This window comes from Spermophilus citellus (genome assembly GCF_964194105.1).
Source record: "Spermophilus citellus genome assembly, chromosome: 3".
Taxonomy (NCBI): Eukaryota; Metazoa; Chordata; class Mammalia; order Rodentia; family Sciuridae; genus Spermophilus; species Spermophilus citellus.
Genome location: NC_138184.1, coordinates 16,304,596 through 16,321,970, shown reverse-complemented (window position 1 = coordinate 16,321,970; position 17,375 = coordinate 16,304,596). Strand labels below are relative to the sequence as shown.

Here is a 17,375-nt window from a genome sequence, read left to right as displayed (position 1 = left end):
GGCCTCCGGGGCCAGCCTCACCTGCCTGGGCAGCCACTGAGCTGCTCACTAGCAGAGCCGACTGTCCCAGGGGTGTGGGAAGCCTGGAGCTGTCCCCAGCGCCGAGATGCCCAGGCGTGGGGATGGGACCGCCCAGGGCCCGCTCTGCAGGTAGGAAACTGAGACCTGGGCAGGGAGGAGATGGGGCCTTCCCCGTCCCTGCCAGGGCCACCCACAGGTCATGCCCCGGGCCTTGCCGCCACCAGGCTTCCAGCCCTCCTGGCTGCTGTCCAGGGCCTGGGCTGACCCTGCGAGCAGGAACCCACGGCTCCCTCCAGGGGTCCTTCCTGCCGAAACCAAAACAATCCACAATCCCCAGGAGGGAGGAGAAACGACCAGGCACCAAGCCCCTCCCCCCACTGGGTGCTTTTCAATGGGACCGAGGGGAGGTGTCCCCGACCAGGAGAGTGTCCCCGCCTCTGGCTTGCTGTGCAGCCAGCCGCTGAGGCCTCAGTTTCCCTGTGGGTGAAATGGGGGCACTAACCTCCTGGGGGCTGTGAGGAGAGAGGAGCCAGGCCGGGGAGCGCCACCCTGGAAGCCACCACCATCCTTGAGAATAGTAGCACAGGCAGGGCCCACCTTCAGGAGGGGCCTCGGGCCTGTCCCGGGGGCTGCTCCTGACCTCCTGCCCGGGCCTGTTTGCTGGAGGCTGATCTCTGCTCCCTACCTCCCTGCGTCTCCGCCTCCTGCTTCCTCTGTCCCTCCTGTCTCTGTCTCTGCCTGTCCCCCACCTGTCTCCCTGTCCCTCCCTGTCTCTCAGGACCCCCCAGCACAGTCCGACTAGGCCAGGTCAGTGTCTGGGGGCAGGCCTCCTGGACAAACCACATCCAGATCCTTCCCACTGGCCCAGCCAGCACCCGCGGTGACCTCAGGACCCTTTCACTTGCTGCTCCGGAGCCCCCAACTGCCAGGCGTACTTGCCAACCCTCAGAGCCCAGAAGCGCCACACGCAGGGAAGCGCCCCCCCCCCCCCCCCCCCGTTTTCAGGGGAGAAACCTGGGCTCCCGGCCCCAGGCCCAGGGTAACCCGGAACCTCAGTCCTGCTGCCCGGCTCTGTGGCCGTCAGGATGCTCCGCGTCTCGGTCCCCCCGGGCCTGTCCCTAGATGGTCGGCGGGTGGTTCTACCCAGACAGGCAGGCTGCGCGGCACCTGCCCTCCAGGAGCCACTTCCTGGAGGCTGGCAGGTGGCCCAGTGGCCTCGGTGGCTGTCTGGTGCCCGACAGGAGTGGGGAGCAGAGAGGGCATCTGAGGTGGCCCTTCAGGCTCAGGGTAACCCAGATTCCATGCCAGACGCCAGGATGGGCTGGGGACTGCGGAGTCCAGGTCACCCTTCATGGGGGACAGGAGCAGGGAAGTCCTGGGCCACAGCCTGCGACCCCCCTTTCAAGTGGCCCCTGTGCCTCCCGGGCTCCCGGGGATCCCGGCTTGGGGACGTCCTCCCAGCACAGCTTTGACCTGGGACAGGAGGGTGTCGCTGTCCAGTGGGGACCTCCCACACGGGGTTCGGCCACTGCCCACCCCAGGCCAGGCCGGAGGGGACGGGCAGGGGATGAAGGGACCCCGACCGGGTGGTCAGCAGCGGCAGAGGCCGTCCGCCCGGGGAGCTGGGCGATGGAGGACGAGCTGCCTCCCTGGTGACTCGGCCTCCTGGGGAGGCTGGCTCCTCTGAGTGTCCCACCTGTCCCTCCCAGGCTCTTTACCCAGGTCCCTGTGTCCCCAGCGGCCCCATCTCTTCTGCACTCTCCAACCTCCCATCTGCCAGCAAAAAACCTCCCCAGACCGGATCCCTCCTCGCCACCAGGCTCAGCCCTGTCACCTCCTGGGTCCCCTCACCTCTGCCTTCGTCCCCTCTGTACATCCCCAGCAGGTGCCTGAGCCAGGCCTGTCCTTCTGTCTATAACCCTATGTGGCTCCCAGCTCCTCAGGGTAACGGCCAGTCCTCCCCGAGGTCACGGGCTTCGTCTGGCCCTGCTGTCCCCTTGCCTCGCCCCTGCCACCCCCCCTCAGCCCACTCAGCCTGCATCAGCCTGCTCGAAGCTTTTCCAAGTCAGGCATGCCCCTGCCTCAGACCTTTGTGTGGTCTGTGCCTCCCCGGGAGACCACCTGTCTCTCCAGCTTCTTTTAGGTTTCAGGTCAAATGTCATTGTCACCCACATGTCCTTTCTCCCTCCCCTGCCACCAGGAGTCTGTTTAGTTCATGCTGCTGCCCAGTTCCTGTATACAGTTGGGGCTTAATCATTGTGTTCGCCAAAAATCATGCTGACAATAAGGGTCATTTTGCCAGGTGCCTCGGGTGCACCAGGCCCCGGGCCAGAGACGGGGACACAGCTCCTGACATTGAGACCAGTGTCTACTTTGTGGGTCTCGTGGTCTGGGAACCTTCAGCATCTGAAGGAATAAACGTGGGACATGGCGCCTGCAGCAGGAGCGCCACAGACGACCTGGGCGACCAATGGGACAGAGGAAGGGTCATTCTGCGTCTGGCAGCCAGAAGGCGGGGCCTAGTGGGGCAGGAGGGGCGGGGACTTGAGGGGGGCCGCAGGGGAGGCCCGAGCAGCCTCGAGGTGGCCGGGGGTTGGGATGTGTGCAGGGGTGTGTGGGGGTGATGGAGGGGGCAGTGGGCTGGACCCAGGGGGCTTCAGGTGGCATGAGAGGGCCCATCCGCACCCTAAGAGGATCAGGGAGCTGGGCGCAGTGGTGCAGGCCTGGAATCCCGGCAGTCGGGAGGCTGAGGCTGGAGGATCGCAAGGTCAAAGTCGGCCTCAGCAAAAGTGAGGCCCTAAGCCACTCGGCGAGACTCTGTCTCTTAATAAAACACAAAACAGGGCTGGGGTGTGGCTCCATGGTGGCCCCTGGGTTCCATCCCTGGTGCCAAGGGAAAAAGGAGAGGGGAAGTGGGGAGGGGACTGGTCCGTGCTCCCGCAGGAACCTGGTGAAGAGGACGCTGAGGCTGGAAGACGTGAAGTCGCTCATTTGCAGTCCGAAGCCAGACCCCAAGCCCCGCCCCGCCCCATGCTCCCTGTCACAGACGGGGACACCGAGGCGCAGAGCGGCACTGTTGCTCCCCAGGGCTCCCCGGGGACAAAGTCCTTGCCCCCCCTGCCCCTCCCTCTCGCAGCGTCACTCGGGGACTTTCTCACGGGGAGGAAACAGTGGCAGCCAGTTCTGCAGGTCGGTGCCTGGAGCCACAGGCTGGGTTTCGATTTGCCGCCCCCTGCGGCCCTGGGGAGGTTTTCTCCGCCAGCACCTGGAGTGGCCTCTGTCACCCGGGAGACGGAAAACCTGCGGGCTCCAGAGAGGGAGGCGGTCAGGGGTCGGGGACCCTGACCCTGGATGGCCCATCCAGTTGACAGCTGATGCTTGCCTGATGCTTTTCTGCGTTCACGTATTTTGCTTTCCCCCCCCCCCCCCCGTGAGCATGTAGTAGGTGCTCATCTAGCCATTTCCACCCCCAGCGGGCCAGCTGTTGACCCCTGGACCTCAGACTTCTGCACTCCCGAACCCTGAGAAAAGAGTTCTGTGGTTTAGGCCATCTGGTGTGATGACTGCATCCTGACCCCGGGCTCAGGCTGAGGATCTCATACCCCTGGGTTTCCTTCTCCAGGACTCTCTGGTTCCTTTGTGTTTCCTGATGCATTTTGAGAATTCTCCTCCTCCTCCTCCTCCTCCTCCTCCTCCTCCTCCTCCTCCTCCTCCTCCTCCTCCTCCTCCTCCTCTTCCTCCTCCTCCACCACCACCACCAGGGATTAAACCCAGGGGCCCTCAACCACTGAGCCCCATCCCCAGCCCTATTTTGTATTTTATTTAGAGACAGGGTCTCATGAGTTGCTTAGCACCTTGCTTTTTCTGTTGCTGGCTTTGAACTGACGATCCTTCTGCCTCAGCCTCCTGAGCCGCTGGGCTGACAGGCGAGCGTCACCACACCTGGCAGGAATTCTTTATGTATGTTTTGGACTCCTTCACAAGTTCAGCTCAGATGCTCTTGGACTTACTGTGGGGCTAGGTCCTGGTCGACCGACTTTAAGTTAAAAATATCATAAATTGAAAATATATCGTGTCCACCTGCCAAACATCCTGGCTCAGCCACAGTGCCCTGCATGGTGTCCATTTTCTCTCCTCGTGACCTTGAGGTTGCCTGGGAGCTGTAGGTAACTGCTGGTGCCCAACATCTCAAGAGAGGATTGTGCCCTCCGTTGCTCACCCAGAGAAAGATCAAGCTTAAAAATTCAGAGTACAGTCACTACTGGATGCAGACTGCTTTTTGCACCATTATACAATTAAAAAAAAAAAATTGTGGGCCGGGGTTGTAGCTCAGTGGGTAAGGTGCTTGCCTAGCACTCGTGAGGCACTGGATTTGATTCTGAGTACCACATATAAATGAGTAAATAAAATATAAAGGTCCATCAACAACTTAAAAAATATAAAAAAAAATTGTGAGTTGAACCATCACAATCTGAGGACCATAAGTTTATTGCAAATATCTTTCTCTAGTTTGTAGCTTATCTTTTCATTTTCTCCAAAGTGCTTTTTGGTGAACAATAAGTCCTACTCTTCATGTATGCACATTGAATTTAAAAAAATTTTTTTCATGCTAGGATTGAACACAGGGGCACTTTACCACTAACTCTCATCTTCAACTCCTTTTAATTTTTTATTTGGAGACAGGGTCTTGCTAAGATGCCGAGGCTGGCCTCAAACTTGCAATCCTTCTGCCTCAGCCTCCTAAGTCTCTGGGATTATAGGCGTGTGCCACTGTGCCTGTGTGACTAATCTTTACTTATTTACACACAGTGCCTGATGGCTCTTATTTGAGAAAGTTATTATTTTTTTCCTTACCTCAAGTTTGCTTATATTTTCTACCAAGACATTAAAACTTTACTGTATTATATTTTCCATGGAACCCCCTTAAGCCACATGGAGTTGGGTTTGGTGTGTGCTGTGAAGTAGGGAATCAATGTCATTGCTTCCCACAAACACTCCCACCTCCCAGATCCCCTTACGGAATAGTCTCTCCTGTCCCCAGCTGGGACAGACTGTGTCCACCTTGCAGCAAAGCTCCTGACTTGCATAAGGGCTGTCTGTGGGCATTTAATTCCCATCCATTGGTCAATGTGCCTCTCCCTCTGCACTATCTCTATGACTTAATTACAGGGTTTCTAATTGGTTCTAATATCTGGTAGGACCAGTAGGGCCACCCTGTTCTGGAGAAGTGTCCTGGCTACATGCAACCCTCTGCTCTTCCAGGAAAATTTTCTAATCATTTTATCAAGCTCCAGAGGAAACCCTGTTGTGGTTTTGGTTGGGATTGTGTTGAAACTACAGATGGAGATGACAATATCTTTCTGAACTGGAGCTTTCTTGTCCATGAGCATGGTACACCCACGGCTCCCTGTCTCCATGAGCATGGTACACCCATGGCTCCCTGTCTCCATGAGCATGGTACACCCACTGTCTGCAGCCTCATTGGTCTCTCTCATCTGCTCTCTCTCTCTTTCTTTTCTCCCTCTTTCTCTGGAAGAGATTTTAAGTCTTTATGGGGAAGGATGCCCCCCCACACACACACCTTCCCTAACTGCAGGGAATGAGACACACTCGGGCAGGATGAGGTGGGTTGGCAGTGGACAGCCCAGTCCATCCGGCGCCCTCTGTGGAGCTGGCTGTCCAGGTCCTCCTTCACCGTCTGGTCTCCTCCTGACGCTGCACCACTGTGTTTGTCATGAGCACTCAGCCCTCAGCCATGTGACCCCCCAGCAGATGGGTCCTGAGTGGCAGGTGCCAGACTGAATTCTGACCTGAAGGAGGCAGCCTGAGCTCAGAAGCCCATACCTTGGCCTTCCAGCTCCCAGAGAAGACGCCCTCACCCCTCATTAATCTCTCTTTTTAAAAATAAAAGTTTTGGGCTGGGGATGTGGCTCAAGCGGTAGCGCGCTCGCCTGGCATGCGTGCGGCCCGGGTTCGATCCTCAGCACCACATACAAACAAAGATGTTGTGTCCCCCGAGAACTAAAAAATAAATATTAAAAAATTCTCTCTCTCTCTCTCTCTCTAAAAAAAATAAAAGTTTAACTTTGTTTTTAATCAACAATGAAATTGTACATATTTATCAGGTTCAGTAGGATGCTTTGATCCACGTGTACGTTGTACTCATGCATTCGTTACAAAGATCAAATCATATTTATCATCTCAATCATGTATCACTTTGTGGTGAGAACATCCAAAACCCTGTCTTCTAGCTATTCTGAAGTATTTCTGACTACAGTCACCCTTGTGTGCGATGGGACGCTGGAAGTTATTCCTATTATCTAACTGTAATCATGTTCTGGTTAACAGTTGGATCCCGCCTATTTTCCCTTTCTGCTCTCTACTTTTCTAAGGTCAGATTTTTTAGATTCCCCACGGTAAGATCCCATGGTATGTGTTTGCTGGTGCCCGTTTACTTAACATTATGTCCTTTGGGTCCATCCACATTGCCACAAATACAGGATTCTGTTCCTTTTCATGGCGGAATAGTGTTCCGTGGCATACGCGTGCTACATTTCCTTCATCCATTTACTGATGGCCTCAGGTTATTTCCATTTCTTGGTGATTGTGAATAGTGCTGCCACAGATGTGGGCCTGCACCCAGGGCTGCCTAGCCACAGAGCCACACCCCAAGCCCTGTTTTATTTTTTATTTTGAGACAGGGTCTCACTGAGTTGCTTAGGGCCTTGCTGAGTTGCTGAGGCTGGCCTTGAACCTGTGGTCCTCCTGCCTCAGCCTCTGGAGCTGCTGGGATTACAGGCAGGTGCTGCTACGCCCGACCCACAGAAGTATTATGTGACAGAAAATGGATGAGACCCCAGATCCCCTAAAACCTCAGGCCATCACTTCCCTTCCCCACAAGTCTGGGGGTCCCCAGGGCCTCCCAGGCAGGTGCCCACGAGAGGTCCACTTGTGGGTGGCAAGTCCCTTCCCCTAGGTGGCCAGGTAAGCTCTGCTCAGGTCCCCTCCGCCTCCCTGACCAGGTGGGGCATGTGCCGGTGTCCACCATGCAGGGGTCCCCAGGAGCCAGTTCCCAGCCGCCCCTTTCAGACTTCCTGCCGCCGTCTCTGGCCTGACCTCCTTGGCTGGCCCAGGGAGCTCCACTTGTCACCCCTCCAGTGGCAGCACCTCTGGCCACCTTCCAGGACCTGAGGCCACCCTGCACTGTGGACGTCGGGCTGGGCCGGCCTCCAGGAGTCTGCGCGTCATTTATCAATGTCCTGAGCCGTGGAAAATTCCAAACAGCGCCTGGGGTCAGGAGAGCCGTGGACTGTCCCAACACAGTGACCAGGTGGTGCACCCCGAAGCCATGACCTTTCCCACAGGAGGCTCTTGCAGATTCCAGGGTCACATGCCCACATCTGAGACCTGAGACTCTGCCTCAGGACCAGCCGCGGACCAGCCAGAGCCATCGCCAGACCCGCGGGCCACTGAGGTCTTTTTTTTTTTTTTTTTTTTGGTACCAGGGATTGAACTCAGGGGCACTCAACCACTGAGCCACATCCCTGCCCCATTTTGTGTTTTATTTAAAGACAGGGTCTCACTGAGTTGCTCAGCACTTTGGCATTGCTGAGGCTGGCTTTGAACTTTCGATCCTCCTGCCTCAGCCTCCAGAGCTGCTGGGCTGACAGGCCTGCACTCCTACCCGGGCCTCAGCTTGCACCTCCCCGTCCTGGGCCCCAGGTAGTGTCACGACTTTGGGGGCCACAGGTTGGCCCCCGGGTCTGTTTGCCGTGTGTACCTGGGAGAGGCAAGCCCCACTCTGGCTCTGGGCTGCACAGGGGTCCACGGAGCAGACCTGGGAGTGGATCAATGACTCCAGAGCTGACTTGGTCTCTGTCACTGTCTCTCTCCCTCCCTGTCTTTCCCACGGTCTCCTTGTGTCTCTGTCCCTGGTAGATGGCACTGGCTGCCACCCCCTCCCAGTCCGACATCTGCAGGGCCCTCCAACCTCAGGGACACGGGCTGCTGTTCAGCCTTTATAGAGGGGGGGGGGGCAGGCTGAATTCCCCACAGGGACAAAGTCACCCATACTGGGTCCTCAGTCGGGGCCCAATTGCTGTGTTGTCCCCACTAGCCCCCTGCCCCCAGTTCCCTTTTCCCGACCACCAGCCCCCCTCCCCCACTGAGTCCAGCCTCCAGCTGACCCTGGGATTATAGGGTCTCAGGAATAAGTGCACAGGACCCCCAAGATTGTTCTAGAACAGAAGCAATCTTGGAATTGGACTTTGTGAAGGGGCAGCTGTGCGTAGGGTGTGCCCACGAACTGGCTCATGCTAGTACCACCCTGCTGCCACCACCCCCGGCCCTGGGAAGTTCCTTGAAGATCAGCCACTCATTGGCCCTTGGGTGATGGTGAGACCGCAGATCTGTCCTTCCCAGGCTGGGTGACCTCAGCATAACATAAACAGACTCAGCAAGAGGACAAAGAAACACGATCCCTCCGGATTTGTTTATCCCGCTTTGACGTCAGGAGGCCCAGGCAGGAGGATCCCTGGAGCTGGAGGCCAAAAGTTTGGGGCCAGCCTGGGCAACATGGCAAGCGTCGCTCTCAGTAAATAAACAGGAGGGCTGTGCCATCCCACCTGACGGCACCAACTGCTCCAGGGCCAACCCACCTGTGCCCTCGCGCGGAGGCGGAGACCGAGGCCCCCTGGACGGCTTTCGCCCCGCCCTGTTTGTGGAGTGCCCGGGGCTTTGTGCAGAGTCCAGCAAGGTCACATTTCCACCACAGCCCCCGGGAGTGTTGTGCTTTTGAAGCAAGAAAAAGGAGAGGCCGGGTGGCGCGCTGCGCAGGGCCAAGCTGCGCGACTGTCGCGCTCCCAGAACAGAAGGTCGGAAACATGGGGTCCGCCCCTCTCCCGTCCCCCCACGGCCGTGTCCATTCTCCTTCTGAGCCGCGTTTCCCGACCTGCAGACGATGTGGCGGGAGGCGCTGGGCACAGCCGCCCTGGGACACAGGGACACGGCCACCCCACCCCAAGCTCGGCCAGCGGTGGACGAAGAGCTATGGATCCCCGGGGCAAGGGCACGGAGGGGGCTGTCGCGCTCCCAGGAGTCCCCTGGTGAAGGGCCACCCATGGCCATCTGCATTTGGCCAAAGCCCGTCCCTGCGTCCCTGCGCTTCTCTGGGCGCCTCCTGGGCCAGGAGAGGCTCCACCCCTGAGCCGCACTCTGCTGTCCCAGCTCCGGCCCATGTCATCGCTGTGCCCCTGAGGCTGGCCCTACACTGGGACTCGTGGGGGGGATAAAGGGAGCTTGTTCCTGGGTCACTGCAAATCCTGGGCAGCAGCCTGGTCCTCCCGAGCCCCATTTCCCGTCTGTAAAGTGGGGGTGCATGGGACCAGCCGGCAGTGGGGATTTTGTGGCTGTGAGGCCACTCCTGGGAGGGTGGCCTGGTGCTCTTAGGTGTGGTGACCTTCCTCGCGGCCTACGCTCTGGTTCTTGGTCCTGAGAGCTCCTCTCTGCTTCCTGACTTGACCCAGCCACCTGTGGCCTTGTCTCCTGCTTCAGGTCCCCTGCCCCACCCCTGGTGGCCACCACAGTGCAGAAGAGACGCCTGGTGGGCAGCTCAGAAACGCCACAGCGCACCGGGCCCCAATATCATGTGGCCTCCTGTTGGGCCAGGGATGTGTTGGAGTCTTGAATCCCCTCCCCTGGTCCTACCTAACTGACCAGCTGACCCTGACCATCCCAAACTCAGCCTCAGCCTCATCAACCAACCCTCCCCAGGGTTCTGTAAAAATATCGGAGCTGAGGAGGGCGTGGAATCCTCATGCTCCCCACACCCCAGGACCTTTGCACATGCTGTCCTTTTTGCCTAGGATTCTGGTCCCTTGTTTGTACCTAAAAAGTTCCTCCTCCAGATCTAGATCAGGGATCATCTGCACCAGGGAGCCCTCTAGGATGAACCCCACCCACCTAGAGGGTCCCGGCCCTGGCCTCTCCCTTTGGAGGGTCTTGCTCAGGTTCTAATTCCTCACGGTGCTGTCTGGATCAATATCCATCTCTGGTTGACGGGACCCCTCGGCAGGCAGACCCAGCGCACCTGATCCATGGTTGTGTCTCTAGAGCCTGGCATACAGTAGGCGCTCAATAAAGAGTGACAGGGGTGCGGGGTGTGGTTCTGTGTAGGGTGTGGGCTTAGCATGCGTGAGGCCCTGGGTTCCATCCTGAGCACAAGTAATGAAATGAAAGTGGAATTAATCACTGGCTTCAAAAAACAATATGACACAAATAGTCAATGAGCACTCGGACTTCACCGTTCTTTCATTCAACAACTGGGTGGTGATCGGGGTCACGGGAACAAGCCACAGGTGGCTTTAGTGAGGGAGAATCAAAGGGAGGGTGGATGTGACTGAGGCATGTGTAAAAATGTTGCAGAGAATCCACTAATTGGTCCAATTAATATGTGTTAATCTTAAACAGGAAGATAACCTTGAGCTTAAGTATATCCCAAGTATCACGTGGGACATATTTATACTTAAGGATTCGATGGCTGGACACGGTGGCGCACACTTGCTAACCCTGGGAGTCAGGAGGCTAAGGCAGAAGGATCGAAAGTTTGAAGCCAGCCTCTACCACTTAGCGAGGCCCTCAGCAACTTAGTGAGACTCTGTTTCAAAATAAAAAATAAAAATGTGCTAGGGACGTGGCTCAGTGGTAAAGTACCTCTGGGTTCCTTCCCCAGTATAAAAAAAATAAAGGATTTATTATTTATCTGAAATGAAGATTTAACTGGGTCACCTGTATTTTATTGGGCAACCCTCATCCACTATGACGCCCAGTTGATGGAGGAGCGAGTAGAGGCCCAGAGAGGTTGAACGGTACACCCAAGGCAGCACAGCCAGGGACAGCAGAGGAAGAATCGAAGCTCCTCTGGAACCTGGAACCGTTAGCACCTCATTCCCACCGGGTCAGGAGCCCTGGCTGGAGGTGGCCACAGGAGCGGGTCCTGGCTCAGCAAGGACCCTCTGCAGACCCCGAGGAGCTGGCCACGTCCCACTGGTCACGTGAACTTGGGCCTCTGGAAGTGGGTCTGGCTGGTCCCTTGCAAACTGTAAACAGCCGGCACCCAGAGACGCACATTGTCACAGTGCCCATCTGGCGGTGTGACTTCTCTGTGACCTGATACCTTGCCCTTGTCACTGGATACTTGGTAAACAGCATCCTGGCGGGAGGTAGCAGAGGCTGAGGCAGTAGGATCTCAAGTTCAAAGTCAGCCCCCGAAATGGCAGGCGCTAGGCAACCAGGGAGACCCTGTCTCTAAATAAACGACAAAGTAGGGCTGGGGAGGTGGCTTGCTGGGCGGGTGTCCCTGAGTTCAAGCCCTGGTGCTGCTTTCCCACCCACCCGGCGCCTCCTCTAAGGGTGGCAAACTTGAGGCCACGTGAAAGTGGATTTTTACATTTGCAAATGATCTTTTTAAAAAATGCCTGAATGAAGAAACCTCTTTTGTGGCACCTGGAAAACAACATGAACCTAGAGTCCGGTCACCTGCAGGGCCGGTGGCTGCTTTCCCGCGACAGGGCGGGGCCCACAGTGTGGCAGAACCGGCCTCAGGCCAGCGAAGCCTCAAATATTTACCGTGTGGCCCTGTGCGGAGAAAGGCTGCCAACTGTGCCCTGAGCTCTCGGGCAGTCGCCGTCCCGTTCCTCCGCTTGATACCCTGTTAGCAGTCGATGACCCACAGTGTCCACACACCGTGCAAACAGCGAGTCCCCTCCTGGGTCACAATCCTGTCATTACGATCCAGGCAGGTTCCATGCAGACAGAATATTTGGTCTCTGATGACTTAATGTGTCCTGGGAGTGTCACCAGCTGCTGCCAGCAAACACAACAAAGATAAGACTGAGTAGCTGAGAATCAGGTCACGCTCTCGACACACTCGGGCAGGATCCCAAACGCTGAGGGGCTGGACTGCTTTCTTTGGGGGTAATGGGGAGCCATAGAGGGTGCGTGAGCAGAGCAGCGCCACGCTCAGCTGGGACACGGGGAGGGGTCTCTCCTGACCTTGGGTTTCCAGCCTGTGCGATGGGCTGAGGTGCCCGCAAGGACTTTTCCAGGTTCAGATCTGGAAGCACTTGGGGTTGTGACAACCAGGCTCCACGGGACAGGCCAGCACGCAGCCACTGAGCAGGGGCTTTGCTTCCCCCACAGGCACCAAGCGGCTCTGCAGGCTGCTCACACAGGGTGTGGAAGGGAGGCAGCGAGGTCTGGGACCAGGGATGAGGCTGGGGGCTCTTGGGAGGCCATGGCCAGGTGGCTGGGATGTCACAGTGTGGTGTCATCCATCCATCAAATTTTTGTTCACGGGGCAGGTACTAGGGTGGCCCCGCCTTCTGCATCTTGTCCCCGGGTTTCCCTGGAGCTCTGTGGCAACACAGATGGAGCATCCCCCGACCCCGAGTCCAAAATCCACAATGCTCCAAAATCCGAGAGCTGTTGGGCATCAGCATGACGCTCCCCCAGGTGAACCCCACACGGGGACTGTTTTCTGCACAAGTTATTTTAAAGGCATCACATAAACCACCCTGGGACGCGCAGGTGCAGGGGGGCTGAGCCGGACCCTCCCCCAGACGCCTCACTATGCAATATCCCCTCACCCAGGGCACCCCAAGGCGGGAATACTGCTAGGCCCAAGCACTCTGGATAAGGGACACACAAGCTTTGCACATTCATTGAGCATCTACTGCATACTTGACCTGGGTCTCCCACAGTTCCCATTACAGGAGGGAGGTGTAGGCCAGGTCGCCAACCCACTGTCACACTGAAGTAGCGCAATGGAAGGCTAGAGCCAGGGAAAGAGCGCTCTGGGCAATGGCAGCTGCAGGGGCAAAGGCCCTGAGGCCGGTCTGAGCCTGTTCTAATGGAGGCCGGGCATGGCTGGAGCTGGCTGGCCAGGGGAGGCTGCAAGGCCAGGCCAGGGAGGGTGGAAAGCGTGGTCCTGTCTTCCTGCTGGGTGGCTGCAGGCCCTGAGAGTCCTCAGGCTTGGACAGAGCTGAACACAAACACCCTCAGCCCAGGAATAAGCTGCACAGAGATGGAGGCAGGAGGCCGAGGGGCCAGGCTCAGCCTGGAGAAGCGGGGCTTGGAGGCAGGGTTTTGTTTTTGTTTCCTTTTGCTTTTTTTGCAATCCTGGAGACCAAACCCGGGGCACTGGACCACGGAGCCACATCCCCAGTCCCTTTTATGTTTTGAGACAGGGTCTTGCCAAATTGCTCAGGACCTCACTCTGTTGCTGAGGCTGGCCTTGAATTTGCGATCCTCCTGCTTCAGCCTCCTGAGTTGCTGGGATTACAGGCGTGCGCCATGGTGCCCGGCTTGGAGGCGGGGTTTTGAAGGGTGACTAGAAGTTTGCCCACAAGATCAAGGCCTCCTACGAGCAGGCGTCCAGGAAGCGCTAGCCCCGCCCCCTCTGGCCCTGAGACAGTGATTCTGGGCGGGGCCTTGGCCCTCTAAGTCTCCCACACCTGAGGGCAAAGGCTCTGAGGCGACAGGCGACGCAGTCCAGCCTGGCTTTGACTCCACTTCCCCTCCCCCTTCCTCCTCCTCTCCTCCCTCCCCTGCCCCTCCCTCTCCCCCCTCCTTCCCTCCTCTATTTTTGGGGCGGTGCTGGGATTGAACCCCGAGCCTCACCAGTCTAGACCTTTCTACCTTCTGGGTGTCACCGGGCACGGGAGGCCACAGAGATCAGACCCGGCTGAGAGGAGGGGAGACCGAGGCCTAGAGGGAGGTGGCCCCTCCTGGACGGGGGGCGTGGCCAGCCTGGGAGCCGGGTCTGTGGTCGCATGGGGGGACTGAGGGGCATAGGGGACTGACACGTCGGCTTGGTGGCTCCAGGGGTGGGAAGGTGAAAGAGAAGGAGCTCGGGAGGCCACAGGGCTTCAGTGGCCTGGAGAAGCCACCGTGGGCTGGGAGCAGGAGAGCTGAGGGGGGACACCGGGGATGTCCCATCCCGGCCGCACCGAGCTCCTTGCACACGCCCTCGTGGCCCGGGCACCCGGTGACACACGCCCGAGTCCCGCCCGCCCGCCGTGGCCGCCCGCGAGCTCCTCTTCACCCCTCAAAGCCCCACGGCGTCCAGGCCTGGCCCCAGCAGCCCCGGCCCAGCGGCGCGCATGCGCAGGGTGCATCCCGCCCGACCTCGGCTGCTGCCCACGGTGTCCCCGGCCGCGCCACCCGACCCCGCGGGCACGCTCACGGCTCCAGCCAGCGGCCCTGGGGGTCGGGAAGCAGAGTCCCTTCCCGTTTCCAGGCGGCTGGGAATGGCCGGTCCCTCCCCGCGGCCCCCAGACCGTTGCAGGGGAGGAGACCGAGGCTTGGCCGACCTCCTGCCCGGCCCCCGGGTGGGGCAGCAGCCGCTCCCCAGGGACTGTGGCCCCAGCACCTCGGGGCTCCCGGGCTCTGGGACCCCCCCACAGCCACCACTCTCTGCCCTGTGGCTCCTGTCCCCCTGTTCATCACCCTATGTGTCCCCAATGAGGCCCTGACTCCCAGCCAGAGGTCAAGGCCCTGTGCGGGGTCACCCACCTATGTCACACTCAAGGACTGCTGGCCACACCAAGCAGACTCGGGCTGTCCCCAGGGGTCCGGTGGAGCAGGTGACCGAACACTACGGCAAACACCCTCCCAGGCTGCAGCCCCGGCTCCTGGTGACCCCTCTCCCCCTCAGAAGCCTCAGCCTCAGTGTCCCCTCTGCCGTCCCAGGACCCCGCCCAGCCTTCCTCTCTGCCTCTGCCCGACTCCACAGGGGGCTGAGAGTGTCTGTGTCCCTCTTTGTTCCCATCAGGACTCTCTCTGTTCTGTCCTTGTGGTAGATGGCCTTTATCTCACCCAGAGAGATTGGCGGTCCCCAAAGTCAGGTGGGCACCCCTGCACTCGTCTCCACACCACTGGTGACAAAAGGCTCTAACTGGGGACTGGCTCCAAGCCACCAAAAGGTAGGCACAGGGCAGAGACCCCGCCCCTTGTTCTGAGGGCTGGGGTCCCCTGCCTGTCCCTCCCTGGCTGCCCCCCAGCCCTGCGTTCACCCGCCTCCTGCCCAGATCCGCCTGTGGCAGGCACCGAGGGCCACCGCTGAGTGGCTGCTTCCTCCTGGCCCTGCGCCCGGCCTCGTGCTTTCTGGGGACTTTCCTGGACATCCAAAGCAAGATGGGGCCGGGAAGTGGCCGCGTGGAAAGGGCCAGCCCCTGGGGGCCTCTGGCAGATGGACCAGTGCCTCCCCCGCTGGGGGACCGGCCCTGCGCTCCATGTGGCCCCGGGGCTGTGGCTCCAGGTCTGGCCCAGTGCCCTGCCCACCCCCCACCAAGCACCACGGCTGCCCCCCACGCGCAGCCCCAGGACAGGGACCCTGCTCTTTGTAGAAAAGATGCACTTGGCAGCCGGAACCTTCCAGGCGAGGCCAGGAGGCCGGGAGGCCGCTGGGGCGCGGGGTGCAGGGGAGGGGACTTTCAGTTCAGCCCTTGGCTGGGAGCCGCATGCCGTCCTGGGGCCTGGGCAGGGCTGAGCTTTGGAGGAAACAATGTCAATTGTAAAATTAGTGACCAAGCACCTGCGCTGTGTCTGGCACTGGGGACAAGTGAGACCCTGGCACAGCAGACACCAAACCAGTAAGCACACAGCCCCAGGGAGAGGGAAAGACCAGGAAGCTAATACACCACAGCAGAAGTGGGAACCCAGGGGTGCTCTGGCCAGGGACAGGAAGGGCATTCTGGGCAGGTCACTCATGGTCTGAGATGTGCCCCAGGAGGTGGTTCTGGGCACATCTAGGGAGAGGGAGTGCAGGTGGCGGGAGCAGCAGATGCAAAGGTCCTGAGGTAGAGGTGAGCTGGAGGCAGTGGTCTTATTCAGGAAGGTCTAAACCCAGAGCTGGGAGGGGACGGGTCAGGGGTTTGGGGCCACCAGGACAAGCTGTCCTGTAACCGGAGCCCAGCAGGAACGCGTCCCCCTCCCACCCACCCCCAGCGCTCCCTGCTCAGGACAGAATGTGCCTGCCGGGAGGAAGGCAGCCGGCTGTGCCTGGTGGCTGGGGCGGGCGGGCGGCTCAGGATTCCTGAACAGCAGCCCGGCCGGGCTCCCTGCCAGTGCGGGCGGGAAAACAAGCGCTGGGCGCGGTGCCGGCCTGTCACCCTGTGCCTGCCTGTCACCCCGGGCCCCAGGGCTGGCTGGGCCACGGCCAGAGACAGAGATGGTGAGAGGATCAGAGACCAAGAGAGACAGATCGGGAGAGACAGAAATGAGAGTGAGTGACACAGAGACACAGAGGGACAGAGAGACACAGAGGGACAGAGAGACAGAGGGACAGAGAGGCAGAGGGACACAGAGGCAGAATTCTGGGCAAGTCCAAGCCAAGGAGAGGGAGAGGGCGGAGGAGGGGGCAGAGGAGACAGAGACAGAGAGACAGACTGGGGAGAGACGGTGTCACAGACCCAGGGGCGGGGCGGTGAGGGACGCAGAGGGACCTGCAGTCTGTCTCTGCACAAGCAAAGTACCTGGTGCAAAGGATCCTGGGAGCAAGTGAGAAGGGGTGACACCCCCTCCGCATCTGAATCTTGTCCTCTATAAAGTAGGGGTCCTCCAGTCCTTCAGTCAGTCCACAACCTCCTCCTGCGGAGGCTGCGGCTGGGGCCACAGTCATGACCTGACTCAGCCCTCAGAGTCTCAGACAAACAAGTGAAATCTAAGTGGGGAATTCAGAGTGTAGTGAGGACCATGAAGACATCAGGACAGAGGGAGGAGAGAGGGTGATGGCAGGTGGTAACTTTTGCTAGGAGGCTGGACGTCTCTGAAAAGGGAAACAGGAGCCAGTCACAAGGGAAGGGCATTTCAGCAGAGGAAACAGCATATGCAAAGGCCCTGAGGTGGGAATCAGCTCCGGGTGTTTCAGCAGCAGCGGGGGTGGGGGAGTCGGGAGGAGCTGGGGAGGGAGAGGGGAGTCTTTGGGTCACTTCACACTAAGTTGACTGCGTTCCTCTAGGCCCCAGAAGCCCCTCCCTGTGTTCAGGGAAGTCAGTGAATTGGACTGTTCGAGCCAGCTCCACCCTGTGTCATTTATCTGACCCAGAAAGTCCTCCTGTAGGGATCGGGTTCCCCGCAGTTGCAGACTCAGGAGTCCTGAGGACACGGGTGTCTGGTCCTCCCAGCCCTGCCAGAGAGGAGTCTTATAGAACTGTACGCACATCCGATGTTAGAAGAAATGCCGAGGCCACTCTCAGTTTGGGAACATAGATCTGGAAACAGGTCTTGCGTCTTGTTTACCCCAGGTGTCGGGGAGTCCCCCCTTTTTGGTACTGGGGATTGAACTAGGGCACGTG

At 58.9% G+C, this 17,375-nt stretch overlaps 1 long non-coding RNA gene across 1 annotated transcript in view; it reads right to left on the bottom strand.

Annotated features, from left to right (window-relative positions):
- LOC308645414 overlaps positions 1-17,375 on the bottom strand; it is a 23,748-nt gene extending 6,373 nt beyond the window's left edge. The window contains exon 1 of the long non-coding RNA XR_014021211.1: positions 16,554-17,375. This is a non-coding gene — a long non-coding RNA (uncharacterized lncRNA). The remainder of the gene's footprint in view (positions 1-16,553) is intronic.